The sequence below is a fragment of the Ambystoma mexicanum genome, chromosome 1q, assembly GCF_040938575.1.
Source record: "Ambystoma mexicanum isolate Mex_15411 chromosome 1q, UKY_AmexF1_1, whole genome shotgun sequence".
NCBI classification, from domain to species: Eukaryota; Metazoa; Chordata; class Amphibia; order Caudata; family Ambystomatidae; genus Ambystoma; species Ambystoma mexicanum.
Window position 1 is genome coordinate 1,535,906,379 of NC_090922.1, and position 18,559 is coordinate 1,535,924,937.

General features: G+C 46.0%; 1 long non-coding RNA gene across 1 annotated transcript in view; it reads left to right on the plus strand.

Annotated features, from left to right (window-relative positions):
- Positions 1 to 18,559, plus strand: part of LOC138522734 (uncharacterized) — a 190,151-nt gene that overhangs the window by 81,349 nt on the left and 90,243 nt on the right. Inside the window, exon 2 of the long non-coding RNA XR_011283329.1 lies at positions 756 to 872. This is a non-coding gene — a long non-coding RNA (uncharacterized lncRNA). The remainder of the gene's footprint in view (positions 1 to 755; positions 873 to 18,559) is intronic.

Genomic DNA, 18,559 nt, shown 5'->3' on the forward strand with positions numbered 1-18,559 from the left:
GGTAGCTTGTACCTGGACCATAGAGGAGCCTGTAAAGAAGTTGTACTCTGCAAGGATGCCGGCGGGAAAGTCTGAAGTGTAACAATTGGGCGCAAGTAACTTGCATGACTGTTTTTTGCATTCGGTGCATAGATGTCATATATGGCAGCTCTGGCTTCACCCTCATGCCCAGTAACCACAATGCAGAAGAGGGGAAAATGCTGCCATTGCGCATGGTAGCCAGGAAACAGCATGGTTGGGCGGCGAGAGCGTGGTCCTGATGATGTAAATGCGAAACCCAGGCCACACTGAGTAGACCTTGTGTGTAGGCGCAGTGCTGACAGGGTAGCTCTTAGCAATTGCTGAAGCAAACAGAGGCAAAGAATAGGGGCACGTCCTTTCATGGGGTTGGGAGCTATTGATCTATAGTCTTGGGTGGACCCCCATTACACTATACACATGCAGTAGCCACAGTCATATATGCAATTCCGCTGAAGGTCAAAGGAGCTTAAGGAATCAGCATGGCCGCTCCTATGTGAATGCATGATGAAGAAGGGGCATGGCCAGTTTGTGGGAGAGCCGGCCACCTCATATGACCTCATATTGATGAACTGTTGATTAATACTTCACCCAATGAAAACAGAGCTGAGCACACGGCTGCTTACATGTCAATAGGTCCTTATAATGCAGGCGTAGAAACATGCTTGTGGAGGAGTGGGACTTTGGAGCACACATGCAGCTGTTTCTGACTTGATCTCTTTCTTTCCTTTCAACAGCAAATTCTCTGGACTGCACACAATGCGTGAATTCGACGTCACATCTAAAGTGTCAAAATGTCACCACCTGCAAACCCAATGAGCATCACTGTGTGACCCACATCAAGGCTGCAATCAGTAAGATCCCCCTTTCTGCTTCTCATGATGATGGTGATGAATGTGTCTTCTGTTGCTAAGCCGGTCACTGATCTCTGACACTACACCTTCAAGAGACGGGATGTTGATGACCTTCTCTCAACATATTCAGGAAGTAGAAGAGAGTCTGCTTGTCCAAGATCTCAAGCACCTAAAAAGCAAGGCCTGTCGCATGTAGCAGCCCTCTCACTATGGCCCTTGCATGCTGTACCGGGTGGTCAAGCTGTCCTGGGTTTCATCCCCAGGGTGGGAAGCAAGATGGCCACTCAGGCCACCCATCAGCCACTCCCAGCATCATATCGAAGACCCTGGTCCACTGCCAACATCCTCTAGGCCTTGCAATATCTCTATTAGGAATTCCTGGTCCCACTCAGTCCAACAGGTACTTCCCTCATCCTGGTGGTGCGCTGCTCCGCTTGTTCCCCTTATCTTATTCCCAGTGCATTAGGCCTAATGACCAGCAACTAAAACTGGTTTCTTTACCAGTAGATGAGTCAGACCGGTGCATACATCTCCCTAGTCAAGTCGTTCCTCACCATGCAAATTTTCTGTGTGGCGGTATTCAGAATTCCTTTCTCCTGGATAGTCCAGCTTTACCGCACCTCCTCTCTGACCCTTTGCTTCCTACTATACCCTGCTCGTCACCTAGCTCTTGGCAACGCCTACTTATTTCTTGCCCCTGGTGTGGCGCCACCTTGCACTTTCAAATCCTCTCAGTTCCTCTGAGCCAGCATTTTACCATCCTGCCAACACATCTGAAGACCTTGCGGTCATGCTTTACCTGGTTTTTCAGCCCTGATTGACACCTGTCTGAGGCAGAGTGAAAACACCAACAGTGGAAGACAGAATGTTCACACTCATGGCAACCCTACTTATGTGTGGAATGCTTTCATATAGATATTATTTTGCAAAGTTGTGCCTCAAACCATGCAGCTCATGTGTTTCATGCTTAGTCATGCTTTCTTTGGGCTCTAACATGTGTAGCATAATATAAGCATCTCTGTTGCTCTTGATGAGGTGTATCTGGGGCAGTTATCTCTGTACGTGGCTAGTGGCAAATCTCTTAAAGTATTTGTGTGTAATTTTCAAAATAACCCTGCTTTGCAAAGATGCACTGTACAACGTGCCATTTGATGTCTGTAGTTGCCCCTTTGCTGGGTGCTTTAATTATTTCGTTAGTTAGTTGTAATGTCTTTATTTAGTGAGGCAGTCCTCATCGTTATGTTTAAGCAGTGACTGCGAGTGAGACGCAAGAGGCGATATTGCGAGGTGGAGTTAATTAGTTACATTCTGAATGAGAAGTTGGAACTGGAAATCGCCCTCCCGTGTCCACGCTTTATTGATATATGCGTGTGCGAGTTCTAGACTGCGACAACCTTGACATTGGTGATGAAGAATGATGTGGCCCACGTAAGGGGCTAAAATCCCTGCATGAAGAAACAATGACATGGCAAGCAGGCCTTTCACCAAGCAGGCATGGTCGCCCTGCATGTGCTGTGGGGATTTCAATTGACAAGAAGAATGCTGATGAGTCGTCCGTCAGTGCTGAGACACAGAGACACCTAGTTGTCCCCCGAGTGCCGAGGGGAGTGAACATTGGTTCCCTTATGAGCTGAGCAGTGTGTTTCACTAAAATCGATGCTTGAATGTCAGGCGCACAGTGCAGATCCATGCCAGCATTGGTCAGAAAACATCTGTAATTACAGATGCAGCCTCCATGTGGCAGAGGTGGTGCAGCATGAAAAAAAAACGTGAGAGGCATTTCAAGCCTAGAACATTTAAAAGAGGTACTGTTATTCCCATGAGTAAAGTGTAGATGGATACCACGAGATACCATGTCTGAGGTAGACTAGACATTCAGTCCACAGTACCGACATCGCCTCCTAGGATAGTTCCTCAGTCGAGAGTTGACTCACTATCGCCGCAACAGTCTACTGAGTTTCATTTATCTGCTACCAGCAATTAGGGTGCAGGATGGGTGAGATGGATAAGGGATTTCAATGTCTACATTGATGCCCTTGGTCCATTAGATGATCATTGGAATAAGAGCCTCTGACTTTGGCGGTAGGGTCATCAGTTCAAGACATACTATTTGTACTCCCAGGTGACACCACATCCACTCTTGATGATTTGAAAGCGGGTCTATCTGAAAATTTTGCATCACCCACAAATGTGGATTATGAGAGACACATCTTTCATACCACTGTTCGGCAAAGGGCAAAATGATGGATCATTTTGTGAATCCCATTGCTACTCGAAAGATGAAGCTTTAAGATCACAGATAGGATATGTTATGATATAGCATTTATAACGTGTCTATGCACAAGCGTTTCAAGACGCAATGAGGCAAGGGAGAGGGAACATAGGGAAGACAATGATAGCGATCTTACTAAGCCACTTGACAATGAGATCGCACAAGTTCCGGGGAGGCGGAAAGGGGAAAAGTGCAGGGGGAAAGGTAAGGGGCAGTGCAATACATAATAGATAATAGCGGGATGTGAGTTCCCGAAATGTTGACAATGGCGCAAACTGAGCTGCAATTGAGTTACAAGTGGAACAGATTAAAATTACAACCCAGTTCGTAGGAGCCATATGTCATTAACATAATTACCTCCAAGACACCCGAGGCACCCCAGATGAAACACCCAGACAAATTCTGTTGCAGATGTGGGTGTGACTTCCCGCATGAGGGTCCCTGCCCAACTATAGGTCAATCTTACATGGCCTGCGAAGGATAAAATTATTGCAGGACAGTCTGTTGCTACGCAAAATACTCCACACACACAGAGGCACCTCTGGCCCCACAACCGCATTTTAGGAATGACAGCCCTAGGTGTTCAACGGACGTGACAAAGCACAAACACCACCATTCAGAGAGAAAAAGATACCACACAGGATGTGACAATCGGTCCCCTCAACTAAAAAAATTGCAGGTGACTAAGACACAAAATCAGGTATCTGGTGGTTCGGTCACCCTCAGAGAGTGAATCTAGTTCGTTACAGGAAGATGGTCATGGGGATTGGTCTTTGTCAATGTCCCATCATCCTTCCTCAGGTGGACAACGTCCCCACAGAATTCTTCTTTGACACGGAGCAATGGCTAATACCATTAGGGGGAAAGTATATGACAAAATTCATGGCACACCCCATTTGTGACCATGTGCGGTGGACACATACCCACATGGGTCCCATACTTGTCTACCTTGCATGGGCACATTTCGAAGCCACATGTTCATACAAGTCACACTCAGCACGCATCCAACTACAAGGGTGGATGCATTCTTAGTTTTAAAACTGCTTTAGACATGGGATTAGTACACATCCGTTACAGGCTGATGGCCCACAGCTATACAACCACACATGAGAACAGAGGGCAAATGTTCCCTTCACTATTTCAGGGGTTGGGAAAGCTGTATAATGGTGAGATACGATTGCACATTGATTACTCTGTAGAGCCAATAGCTCACCACCATAGGGGCATACCCATCAACACACAACATCAAGCTGAGGCAGGACGACGCAAACTGCTGGATCAAGATGTTATTGAAGCAGTCACGGGTCCTTCTCTGTGGGTGTCCCTGATTGCACCCCATTGCACCTGTCCTGAAGAATCGCATGGATAAATCAATGTACCTGTTTATTGATATAAAACGGCCAAATCAAGCAATCCAATGTAAACGCCATTAAGCACCACGAATCCCAGATATATTCCATATTTTTGAATGGAGTGTATTAGGGGTCCTCTAGGGCTCACAATGAGTAAGTTATCACCTGTGTAATACAAATAGGAGTGCATATCGGGCAAGAAGTATGATGCTGTAAATGCATTGGAGGTACAGGCCTCCTTGTCCTTGTCCTGTAGTGCTTTTTCATTTGTGTTCTGTATTATTTTCTGCTGAGGAGTCCATGTGGGACTCCTGGCAGTGCAGCTCTTCCTGTGTCCCTAGTGTATGTTTTTTTAGCACCTGTGTGTGGCCCACAGAGCAGGGTAGGGGCTGGTGGCAGTTCCATGCTGAATTTGACAGGTGGTCTGATTATCCTCCATTTTGGGATACCCAGGCCCTGCCATTGGAATCAGTTGGTTCCTGATAGGAGACAAGATGGCCCCTGTGGCCTGGGAAGCCCTGGCTCTGTCCCTTCCCAGTGACTGGCTGTTGGGTGGAAGTTCCACATATGGTGTTGTTGGGAAGTCCAGGCCAGACTGGCTGGAGCCTTCCCAGTGACTGTATGTTGTGGGTACACCTTGTGGGTGGGACCTGGGTGAATGGAGTGTGTGACCAATATGCACTTCTTGTTGTGGGTGTCTGGTTTCTGGTATGAGAGACAAATACTGAGACAGCCCTGCCCAAAACTGGTATGAAAGCAGTGTGTAGTGTTGAATGGCTGGGTACTTGTCCCAATACACATTCCTTGTTGTGAGTGTCTGAGAGGGAGGAGTATGGCCTGAATGCACTATACACCTGATTGGCTGACTGACTGCATGAATGCCCTTCTGTATGATTGGCTTCTGAGTGTGACTCAGCAGTGTGGATGAGAGACAGAATAGTATATCTGGGGACCTCTCACTACTGGAGATTTTTTCAGAAGCTGAGTCAACACTTGAAGAGTAACTGGAACTGCTGATCCTCGACGCACTGCTAGAAGAAGAAGAACTGCTGCTGCATTTGCTTCAACCCGATCCGAAAGCTGTTGTGTTCATTGAGGACTGATCCGAGAGAGGACCTGGCTAGGTCCCCTCTTCCCGTGCTCCGAGGGACCATCGAGCACCACCAACCTTCGCTGAAGCTTCCTGGAAGTCAGACCCTAGAAAGGCTGCCGACCAGAGACGAGGACCGCTGAGGAGAATGAAGTGAAGTACCCGGACATCAACGCCGTTGAAGTCCATTGCCGTCAATCAGGGTTTGAAGTATCACCGTAACCGCTGGAGGCCCGTCCAAGCTGTGTTGCCAAGAAGAGGGGACTGCTTGACGCCGTGCCACCGACGACTGGAGCTGCCCGCTCCTTTGCCTAAGACTGTTGAATCGAAGGACTCCCTTGTCTGCACCGTCGACCGCTTTATCCCGACGGAGAAAGTCGAGGACGCCGACTTGCCGAGGAGAAAGACCACAAAGACTTTGATGACTCAACGCCCTTGTCGGGCCACAGTTCTTCAGAAACTCTTTGGGGTCCTGAACTATCCAACGCCGAGGTGCCAGCGCACACCTCATCCTCGCAGGACGTAGTCGACGAGCACCACCTGGATCGACGCCGTGGTCTCGGCATCCTCAAACTTTTCATTGATGCTGTCGACACCAAGTTCACCTTCTTCAATTCCTCTTGGCGATCCTTGGCTCCTGCTTTAAAGGGAGTCACTCAAGAAGGATCCATCGATGCCTCTTTGAAGATCTCTGCTCTACCAGGTACATCAGGGGGGGGGTAGAAACATTATAGAAGGAAATAAGACTTGTAGAACAAAAATATGGACTGGGCTTGTTATATCTCTTTATTTTACAGGTTGCCCAGGTGGGTGGATGTCCACACAGAACTGTGCCTAGTGGTAAGGTCCAGTATTCTGCCAATTGTTCTATTTTTTTTTTTTATGGGATGGGTTCAACCAATTTATTAAATATTAACAGAAGAAATCAGTGTAACAAAGAGATACAATAGACAATTATACATACAATAATAATGAAAAATATGTCTATTGTTGGTTGCCTTTATTAAGTAATCTGTGTGACATTTGACCAATAGTATAATTGATGCACTTTAATGAGATCTGATAATAATTGTGGTACCACTTTAGAACTGAATATATTTACCATGTTGATTTTCTGAGCACAAAGTGAGTTATTGTGATAGTGTACATAACCTTGATTATTAATTATATAAAGACAGTGTTTTAATTAATACAGGGAGTGGACATTCCTTTGTGGGGTCTTGGGGACTACTCTGTACTTAAGAATCAGCCTGCATCACCTTCTTGATTGCTCGTCCATTGCTACCGTAATAGAGAATCTTGGCTGGGGTTCTCTATGCCTCTCCTCTACCATATAGAGAGCAGAAGTACAAACCCCCCTCCAGTCTTTACAAGAAGTAACGTTGTTTATTACAGCCGTGCGAGCACAAATCAAACGCACAGTAGAACAGAACTGATCGATGAGAGCTGACAAACTGGCTCACACAGACAGTAGTTTAATACTGCTAATAGAATGTTTGTACAATTAGAAACAGTTGCACTTCAGACTTCGTGTTCTCGGTTCTCAAGAAGCATACAGGTTAAACTATGTCACATCCCTATAGCTAGACAGACATTAGTTAATTAGTTAGACATGATTGGAGCAAACAGACCTACCCCATCTCCTCCCCGTGTGGTGCCACATTGCTTCTCGTTCCACCCCGCAAACACTTTTTGATTAGTAATACCATAATTGTGCTGACCTCCAGGTCTTTATTCATCTGCCATTGGTCAGCACCAGAAACGAAGGAACACGAGACACCCAGAACTAGTGGGAAGGAGGACATTCACACGGCACCTGCAAGATAGTAACTTCACAAACACTGTTGTGGACACTCTGTGGACTCGTTTCTTTCCAGGTACACAAAATCTTACTGTCTGATCGGCTCTTCTTGGAGTGCACCTCCATTCCACCTCCTCATTTCCATTCCTGCTGGCCAAGTGGCGATTTGAAACCGCCATGGTGCCATGCGCGTACCTCTCTGGATTAGGTCGATTTCCCCAGCTCCCACAAGTAGCCTTGGGACTGGCTCACCAGCCTTGATTATATCACTTGGTGCTGTTTCCAGCGACTGCGGTCTATTGGAGACAAGATGCCTGATTTCAGCTTCCGCCCTCCCTCAGCCCTTGGTGCACAGGCCATGTGATCAAAATGGTGAGCCTACGAGGTGAAGCCTACCTGCTGTGCCCCCATGGAGAGCGCTTACTGGCCGCTTCGCCTTTCTCGCATTTGGGCATCTGCTTCCTTGGTCCATAGTGTGTTTTTTACAAAGTGTGCCCGCATGTTCCCTTCCATGCCTGTTCTTGGGGCAGGATACAGCTCCTTGAAGCCCCCCTTGTATCCTCCCAAGAATAGAAGGTCTACCAGCCCATCCCCCTCATTCTCACAATTGTTAGGCGCGCCCCCTTTTCTGGCACTGAATCAGCACCTTCTTTACAGGAGCAACTGTCTTTTTTTTATTTGGATTTAAACAAGTGTTACCATCCGATGGAATTTGCCGAGTAATCAGATTACATCTCAACATTCATAACGCACCAGGGCCTATACAGATACAAACACCTCCGTTTTGGCGTCTCCTAGGCAGCAGAGACCTTACAAGAAGATATTCACAAGGTTATCTGCCACATACCAAATTGCATTAATTACAGTGATGACATGTTAGTTTTTGACCCACCGATTGAACGACATGATAGCAGACTTCACCGGGTGTGCATGGTGCTGGCGGATGCACATCTCACGCGCAACAAAGAGACATGCCACAAATTCTCAGACCAGGGCATGAGACCAGACCCGTTAAATGACACGCCGATGCCTGCCGAGGTGTCAGATCTTCGCTCCTTCTTGGGGTTAGCGAGTTACTGCACAAGACAAATAAAAGTCTTTGTGACAGTCAGTATGCCACTGTGCAAAATCGCCAAACACACTCTTAGTTCTGCCACACCCATGAGTCTCTCTTGGTGCTAGAGGAAGGCACTTCCTCTACCTCATCTTCGTGGTCCTCTTCATTGTCTTCGGAGGTCATTGTGAAGGTCCTCCTGCTGGTGGTGGTGGTGACCATTTTTATGATAAATAGCAGTTTTGCTAATATACTTTCAAGTACGTGCTGTGTGCTAGAGTGTTACTGGATAATGAGTAAGAATAGGTGTAGAAGGGTACATTTTGAGTTTGAAAGTTTCTTGTTCAGCAGAAAATGCTATTCCTCAATGCCTGCTTTCAAACAGTCAAAAGTCACACATCCATCCACCAATCACTTCCAAAAACTGTACATATAACCCTATGACCATATTAAGTTTCCTCACACCAAGTGCCACTTAACAATCTCTACAAATCTTTTGCATCTGCATTTCCCGTACTTATACAAAAAAACTGTACACAATGCTCCTATAAAGGCACATATGCATTGTGCAGTGTGAGATGTGCATGAATACAAGGGGGAGTATGGATGTGCAAGTGTTCATGAGAACCCAGGATGCAAATGTCAAGGTATGCCAAGGTGGGACATCACTGGATAATTACTGGAGAAGAGGAGTCCCAAGGGTGGGATGCATCTTAACAATAACATCCCTTTAACAACGTTTTTTCGGTCAATTTAATAGTTTTTTTTTATAGGTGAACATGTTTATTGATGTTACATCACTACAAGTTATTAATAATTCCTCAAACCTACCACTTCGGCCATGCTGCATGCCCCAATAAGCAAATTACAGTTGTGAGAAACCAGAAGGTGTCTCACCCACTAGTTCCCGGAGATCTGTCATTCAGGTGGCCAGAACAGGGTCATCGCTTTTGGATCCAGTTCCTGTGGGTAGACAAGTGCGGGAACATCACCTGGATGAGGGGTCTCCGGGCGGTGGGAGCAGGACACAGGATGGTGAGATGCTGTATCCCCTTCCCTGTAACACCTTTACCCCATCCTACCCTGTAGGATATTTATGAACGCTACCCCCACCCTTTTACAAAACAATCCCTTTCACCTGGACAGCCCGCTATGAAAGAAAACAGACTAACACCCCAGCAGTATATCTGACGTGTCCCAATACAATAGTCAGGCGAGGTCCGACAATTACTGATCATCACACACACCTGACTTCCATTGAGCTTCCCCTCACGGATAAGAGGTGGAGCATGAGAGCGCACTCAGAGCAAGGCAAAGCACACATGGAAACAGCAGTTTCGAGATGGCAGTTTAACGAGAGGAGAAAGTCGGCAAAACAGAAGGGGATGGAATGAAGGGAAGTTCCCTTGATCTTTTCAACAAGGAACCGTTACTTTCCAGAAATCTCTAGAAAAGAAAGCATAGGACCAGGAAACCAGGATGAAACATCCTGCATTGTGTGTCAGAGATACCCGTGGCCCTCCCGCGCCAATAATCAAGGTGAGGAGAAGCAGCAGCCGCAGTGGTACCGTCCTTGTCTGCAAGAACAAAGCAGCATCAGTGAAATCAACAAAGCTGGTGAGTTGGGGAGACTGATACAAGACCGGTCTGTGTTGAAGCCAAGGTTGCAAGCAGCAACATTGTATGGCAAGTGCTGGAACGAACATTGTTAAAACGCATGTGATAAGAAACACAAGTAAAGTTGAACTGCTGATGAGGGATTGAACTTCAAAAGCAAGATACAATACCTTTGACAGAGTGGTCCGGCACCCATGGGAACTCAATCACAGGTCTTTGTAAGGTATCCAGCTGAATAGTGGCAAAAGTGTTATATCTAGTAATTGTTAATCGAAATCGTCCTGCGAGGGGTCGAGCAAAATCCTGTGCCCAGTTGAAAGTCTTCGTTTTTGATGAAGTAAAGAAAGTTTGGAAAAGTAGATAAAGTGGGCCTGAGCCCAGCAGATGGGGACCTGCGGTGGACAGTAAATCACCCGAGAATTGGTACATGTGAACTACTATGAAGAAAGGAACTTTAATACTTGTTGTGTTGCATCAGGCCCTCTGAAATAAGAGACTTTGAATGGCAAAGGGACTTTGGCACAGAAGTTTTGAACTGCACCCTCTGCTAGAGAAGAGAGACAGTGTGCTAAACTCGAGCGTGCCACCTTGTCTCATGCTGCAAACGTGGGGAAGTGAAGCCAACGGCTTGAATATCTTGACATATCATTTCTTGAACACTTTTCTTTTGCATAACACTGTTTCCCATATTTGTTTTGAGAAGTAGGGATTGACAATAGTTTTATTAGTATAGGCCCCTTTTATTTTGACGAACTACACTAGGACTGTGTTATTATTATTTGATGGTCGAAGCTTACTGCCCTATTTAGATTTAGGATGAGATAGGCATTTTTCAAACCCGATTGAAGTTCAATAAACACCCTTGAACTGTGATCACTTGTGTCTGTCTTACTGTTTGATACTATGCCTTCCCTACACAGTACACATTTCTACTTGCTCCAGCCAGGCCCATTGCCCAGGCACCAATATTGTATATTGTATCACTGTGTTATGTACTTACATTTTACACTTTAAAAAAAAGAAAAACACAGGACATATTTGCAACCCATGTTTTCCAGTTCTTGCTGACCCACCTCGTGCATATTTGCTGCAATCCCATCCAGCACTCAACCTGTACCCACAAGCACATTTGTTTTTCCCTTTCAAACCTATCCCAGTTTCAAGTCTCATTTGCCCATTGTGAGTTTGGATGATGGTCAATATATAGAGGAACTGCAAATGTGAGAAAAAGATGCAAATGCTAAAAGCAAGAGGAAAGAGCATGTGGATCAGAAGAAGAAGGTGAAGCAGTCTGAAATCCAAGTAGGAGACAAACTAGTGGTAAGGCAATCTCAGAAAAGGAAACAGAGGACCCTTTTCATCCAAAAGCACTAACAGAAGAAAGCAAAAAAGGTGCAATGATGGCAGACAACGATGGAACAGTCATGAGAGCCAAGGCCTCCTCTCACTCGGATAAAACCACAGAGCTTAATAGAGGAAATGGTATAAATGGAGTGAGTTGCTAAAAGCGGAAAAGATGTTACGTCGTCTTTATTTAGTCAGGCAGTCCTCTTCGCTATGGGGAAGGAGGGACGCAAGAGGAGGAGGTAGGTTTGCAGGGTTGGGTTAAGTAGTTCTGCACAAGATCAAAGTTGGATTTGGAAATCACCCTCCTGTGTCCGCGCTTTATTTATATGTGTGTGAGTTACAGATCACTCCAACCATAACGGTACTGCTTTTTGGAAGTTTGTATAGTGCCACACAAAGCCTGCAGCCAAGTCAGCGCTTTTCACCTAGCCATGATATAGTAGTTAATACAATAAACTGGATGTGTGATGTCGAGGAGGAGCCAAGTGCCTCTACCGGAAGTCCCGCCCCCACATTGCCTATATGTTGGAAATGGGAAAAAAGGACATGCACGACACCAATAATGGTCCCTATACTGCGAGGAGTACTCGAAACAAGGTACCCATTGACAAAACCCTATATGATGTACCAGCGGAGAAATGACAGTCGTTTAAAGGAGGTTCTGAAAGAAGTGTGAAGGTGTGTGAAAGAGAGGACTGGTGTGTTAGGGAGAATTCTCTGTTTAGGCTGAATTTCCTAACCTAGTGAGTCCCCCAGCAGCTTTGCTGGATTTCTGGAGTTTGTTTTTTTCTCCTGCCAAGAGTGAGACTCTTTTCCTCACACTCTTGGACAAGATTTGAGGGGTTCCTTTGACTGTTAATGTGTTTTATGGGCGATGGGGTCGTTTACTCCATAGGGTGTCATGTGTTTTACTATATGTGTTACACAGCACCCTCAGTGCAGTGACACAGGGGTGTCATAGTGGCACCCCACCATAGACACCATACCCTGGGACTGACTACTGTCTCCCAGGGCATGTAAAGTCACCATTGGCTTTTACTAGTCCCAAATTATGAACAGAAACCAGTACAATCCATCATATTGTAGACGTACTGGTCGGGGCAAATCGATTGCCCCGGGGTCTGTTATCGGAGGGGGCACGTCTCCGTCCGCCCTGATCGAGTTTTGGCTGGTGGCAGTGGATACTACTATTTATATTCGACCGCACATATATCTCTATCAGATTTTCCCATTGTTCGAGGCTACCAACTTTAATTATTTAATTCCTATAGCCTCGAAAATACCGCCGGGTTATTTATTTAATATTAATTCACCGGTTGGTATTTTTTGCCAGAACTCGATTCTAAAATGGCATTTGTGTTCTCTTCTTTGACTCCAACCCAAGTCGAGCCCTTTGTTGCACTTTTTGGCGGGCTTCTCCACAGAAGCCTCCAAAAGTGGTGCCACTCTGTCTGGGTACCACAGGGGGTGTGGGAGGGAGTTTAGGCACCCTGGACTGAGTTGCCTTGGCAACTCAAGTCACACTCTTGTGTGATTGGCCCAAGTGGTGAGCCGGCCGGCTCACCACTTAGCATATTTGATTGACAGCTAGGCTGAATGAATGGGGGTTTCTTGCATAAAAGCAGGGCTTTTGGGACTGTGACTTCAGAAGTCACCACAGGACCTGAAAATCCGAAGAGGGAGAAGCTGCGCCGACCTGCAACGACGACTCCACCGGTGGAGCCCTGCTGAACCGTCTCACCACTTCCCGACGACAGAGGAGATCTTTTTGCCGGGGAGTCTCTTCCCCTTGAGCTGGTGGGGACAACCAGTTCGCTTTCCTTTTCGCCTACCAGGACATCTAGTGGTCTAATTGCCCGTGCCAAGCACCCCGGCAACCGGATAGCCACTTACCACTGAACCGCGAATTAAAGGACCGCTCCTTTGAATCGAGAAACTCTGCGGCTGGTTTCTTCCCTGGCAGCACCACGACCTCCTGCTTTCCTCCCCAACGAGATCTTCTCTTCTGCCGGACGAAGCACCGACTTGCAACCGCTGCCAGGAACAACTGCCCCCGCTGGAGTGTTCTCACCATTTCAAGGTAATGTGTCCGCCTACCTCCCTTTCTATAGATTGCTACAAGGTGACAGTAAATCCTTAACCTTCTAGACTGGGCTGGTCTCTTGACCATCTAACTGGTCCCTTTATTTTGGTCCAACTCCTTTCTGAACCTTTTCGAGACTCTTGCGCACTTTTTCAACCGTGTGACCTTGCACACATTTCGTTCTGATCCTCTTAAAGTGGATCCGGCTTTCTGGAACTCTAACTTCACGGTTTGACTCTGCCTTCCTCTCTTGCTGTGTTCTTTTGAAAGTGTTGGGATCTGTTTCAATGTATGCTCTGCCTTTCTCTCCCTTTTAACCAAATTATTAGAGTGCCATCTGCGTTAAGCGCTCACCGCTGTCTGAAAATAAGTGGTGCTTTACTTAAGACTTGTCTAATATTGTCTTAAGGAAGTGTATATACTTGAGTGACTGTGTTTTTGAACTTGCTTGATATTAGTGCCAGTATGTTTTTATAGATGTGTTTTTAAATAAATAATTATATATCTTTTACGCCAAAGCTCTGGTCAGTGTTTGTTTGCTCTACTGTATTTTTAGCCCTATTGTGTATTCACTGTATACTGCCTAAATCTTCTTGAGAGAAGTCTAACTGCTCAGCCACAGCTACCAGGTAAATCTGGGTGGTGCAGACTGCTACCAATTAGGTTTAATGCTAACTCCTATAGTCTTAAACTTTTTGCAGTGGTCCCTATGGGACCTGCACAGGTTTCTGCCTAACATGGTGACATCACATGGAGCAGATAAATAGAAGCTGATGTCGAAGTAAAGAATTTAGCAACGTTTCAGGTGCGGAATGAAGATTGCACGTGCGGCAAGCACTGAAGAAAATGCAAGCCATTTCATAAACGTACAGATGCTGAAACGCAAGTAGACTAAGTAATCATGAAGGCTGGCTATAGTATTATATATATGTGTATAGTATCTGGATGTTACACACCGCATTTTAGCAAACTAGGACCCCATGCACAGAAGGGCTGAAAGCGTGGCATTGATAAAGAAAACAGCTGACAATGAGGGAAGATTCGAGAAAGGTTGTCTGGCCCGGTGTCCAGGGTTGGGGCAGCCAAGAAACTGGTTATCTATTCAAGAAGATACAATGAACATGAGAAGCGAGACAAGCTTCTGTTGATGTGTAATGGAAAAACACTAGAAGCGCCAGATTTTATTCATTTAATAGTGGTAAATACTAAGAAAGAGCTCAAAACACGGTCTTCTGTCACATGGTCATGATGAAAATAGACTTTGGGCAAGCTACGTCGAGACTTCAAGATAAGACCATGCTCATACTCCCTTCTATTCTCAGGCGCAGTGATACTTGCAAGGCCAAGTTCAAAGACCAATTGAATGGCAGACAGCAGGAGTGATTATGGATATTGGGATAATTGGGTGGGGAGGTATGGTTAAGTCCAACCCTCCAGCATTTGGGGCACCAGCTTGCATGCTGCTAGCGGATAGAATATTCCAGAAGGGTACTAGTGTGCCAACAAATTATAGAGGGCCTCATAGCAACGAGCCCTATAGTTTGAAAGCCAATGAAACGTGTATTTCATGACAGCAAAGATGGCTTGCACTAGGGGTGGTCATAGCTGTCCACCTGACCTTAGAGACGCAATCACGATCCCATACCCTATACAGAAAGTATACTTAGATGTTCCCCTTATGCCAATCCCGACCCTAAGTAGGTTTCCTTATTTTGCCACTTAGTTTGACATCATGTATGATGAATTTATGTTATAAAAGTAATGCTTTTCGTGAAATACATGGAGACCCAAATGCTGTGGGTAGTCCGTTGATGCCCTTTGTACTCCCTGTTTTAGACAATTGCTATTAAAAACATTTCTGTTTTGCCAACTTCCTGAGTCGGTCTTATAATTGGTGTTAGAATAAGATCTGCATCCCCATCCATCCCCTAGAGCGCCACCTCTCTTAAAGGGCCTACGGGTTCAGTGGTACACGGAAAGCCAGACTCTGCATGTATCTTATGGGAACATAGTCCAGAGCCAAGGTACTCTCTTGGGAATAAGACAGGGTGAGCAGCACCGGTTCAAAACCGGTCCTGTATGCCGGAGCTTGATATAAAGTACAATATCATTTTTTATTTTTCATTTTCAATAACTACATTTTTTTGCGTATTTTTGCATTCTGTTTTTATTTAGTTTTTTCAGCACAATAAAATGTAACAAACTCATACCAAATTAAACACTTTCACCCCATCACCTCCAAACGTCACCTCCACTCTGATGTGGATTAACCACTGAATACATAACAGTACGACAAACTCTTGGAAAAGGAGGCAACTATCCTTTTATTAAAAACAGTATGCGCACATGTAAATCCACATGTACAATATGACCCTCAACCCATGTCAGATGCAGGTGGTGCCTCCGTCGGCTGAGCATTTCCCTCATTGAAGTCAACCCCCGTTAGAGTCATGCCAGGGATCCATCAACTGTCTTTGCACCACATTTCTGTAGAAAGGCCAACTTCTCCACTTAATACCCAGAGGTTTTCTAGGCGAGGACCCGGGGTTCGAACCTGTGTTGCTCCACGTTGTTTTGCTTCCAAGACGAGCATGTTGCCTCCTGTGCTATCCTCCCGCGTACCATGCACCATAATGCTTTCTATTTCATATATCTCCTTCACCTTAGCGACCTAATCTCTTTCCGAGGCAAGGCTTCTCTCCTCCTACGCTATGGACAGGCAAGCTCTGGTAGCCAGCCAATGAAGTGGGCCATATGGGACAAAGCCCACCACCCTTGCTCCGTTCCTCAAGTCCAAATAACACGAGAATAGGGCCTAGTGCGCACTGTATCCCATCAAAGCCCCTAATCCAGCCTAGGACCTCCTTCCAGAAACCCTGAACCTTGATGCAAGACCACCACTAAAGCCACTAATTCTCTGGGTCCGTAAGAACTCCAGCACAGCAGACTCGCTCCTGGGGACATTTTAGATAACCTCACTGGATCATATGATATGATATGATAGGTTATTTATAACGTGCTTAATACCCAGAGGTTTCTAAGCGCGGACCCGGGGATCAAACCTGTGTTGCTACTTGTCGTCTTGCTTCCAAGGCAGGCACGTTGCCCCTGAGCTATCCTCCCGGGACAAATAATACTGATCATCCAGATGATACTGCCATCTTTGCAACAATTGGATACCATGCACTATAAACTGGCATGCTATGGAAGTCTTATGCACCCCCTTACGCAGACGTGTACACAACTTGTCATCCAACTCCCTTCCCATTTCTCCTTCCCATCTCCTTTTGAGCCCCCCCAGTGCCCTCCACTTTCACCACCACCAGCATCGCCTCCAACCTGGAAACCAAACCCTTAGAATCCACTTGTGTGTCCAGTATCTTTTCCGTCAGAGTCAAGTGTCTCTGAATTCGCGCCTTCCACTCATTGCCAGTCATGAGTCAAGACTCCCTACGATGGCAGATAACTAAAGACAGAGAGCTCACCGACATTAAGGTGAGAGTTCAGCTCCTGTCCGAGTCCAATATGTTGCCTGTTATATGCCATCGTCTTCAGTACGTTGATGATTTGGATAAAAGGCAGTTTCAAGACAAGTGGTGGATTTTCACCGGCGCGGGGTGGGTTTCAAGGAATGAATTGCGGTGAATTCCCGACAGTGCATTGCCTTCAGGGAGTCAATGGCAACATGCTCCTTGGCACTGCTTGGTGCAAGGTTTTAATAGGTTTTGACGCATAAGTAGAGTTGGATGTCGTTCGCATGAGAGTGGAAGAGTAGGTCATGTTCCCTTGTGAACCGAGCACAGAAAGGAGATTCGTGTGTAATCACTTTCTTATTTGATTGAGGTCCCTCAAGAGTAAGGTAGAATTTAAAGTGCGACCTGTGACGTTCAGGACAGGGTCAGACAAAAGTCACATGAGCATATGTGTTCCTTGTCATTCAGCACCGGATGCATAGTTAGTAATATTTGCTCACTATTTATGCATCCAGTGTTTGCAGTTTTGCACATATTTGCATCATTTTGAAATGCACGATGGCACAGAAATGAAGAAGTCAAGTGCATGAAATGTAGATCAGGGCACAAAAAGCCGGGCAACTGCACGGTCATTCAGGAACGCACGCTCCCAAGCCCATGCCCCTTCTGTGGAGTGTGCAGCCAGAAGCAGTCCTTTTGCCTCTCCCCCCCAACCCATCCCCAAGAAACACTGTGCACCTGTTAAGAGAGACTATATAGAAGGGACATTGTGAGCTTGCTGCTGAGAGCGAGCAGCACGCAGAAAGTGTGTGCAGGCCGAGGTCACTTCTGTTGATATACACCTTATCTTTAAGAAATTCTCATATCTTCTACCCGAGGCTTCCATGCCATGCATTCCAGGAATCGGGCAACCTCAAACTTCACTGCCAACACTCCTTGGACTCTTTTCTTCCCTGCACTTGTTGAGATGCACGTGCAGAGTTCAGGCATGGCCAAACGATTCAGACTAAGGAAGATCTATCAGCGGACGAGTAAAGGTGACCTGCAGCAGGCATGCAGAAATTGCACTTGGGAGCTGACCACATGATACGTTTGTATATGAAAATATGGAGAAGGCAACAAATGTACCTGTAAGGTAGTTATAGAGGAGCAGGTAGAGCTAGGTAGAGGGCACGTGTGGTGTTGTGTAGTGGTAGTGAAATGATAGTTAAAGTGTAATGTGAGACGATGTGACAATGGTAGTGTGGACACGAGGCCGGAATAAGAGAAATACTGAAGCATCCTATATTGGAAGGGCGGCCTAGCATTCAGTATTTCTAGCGGCCTAGCATTCAGTATTTCTATATTGGAAGTGCGGCCCAGCATTCAGTATTTCTATATTGGAAGGGCGGCCTAGCATTCAGTATTTCTATATTGGAAGTGCGGCCTAGCATTCAGTATTTCTATATTGGAAGTGAGGCCTAGCATTCAGTATTTCTATATTGGAAGTGAGGCCTAGCATTCAGTATTTCTATATTGGAAGGGCGGCCTAGCATTCAGTATTTCTATAATGGAAGTGCGGCCTAGCATTCAGTATTTCTATATTGGAAGTGCGGCCC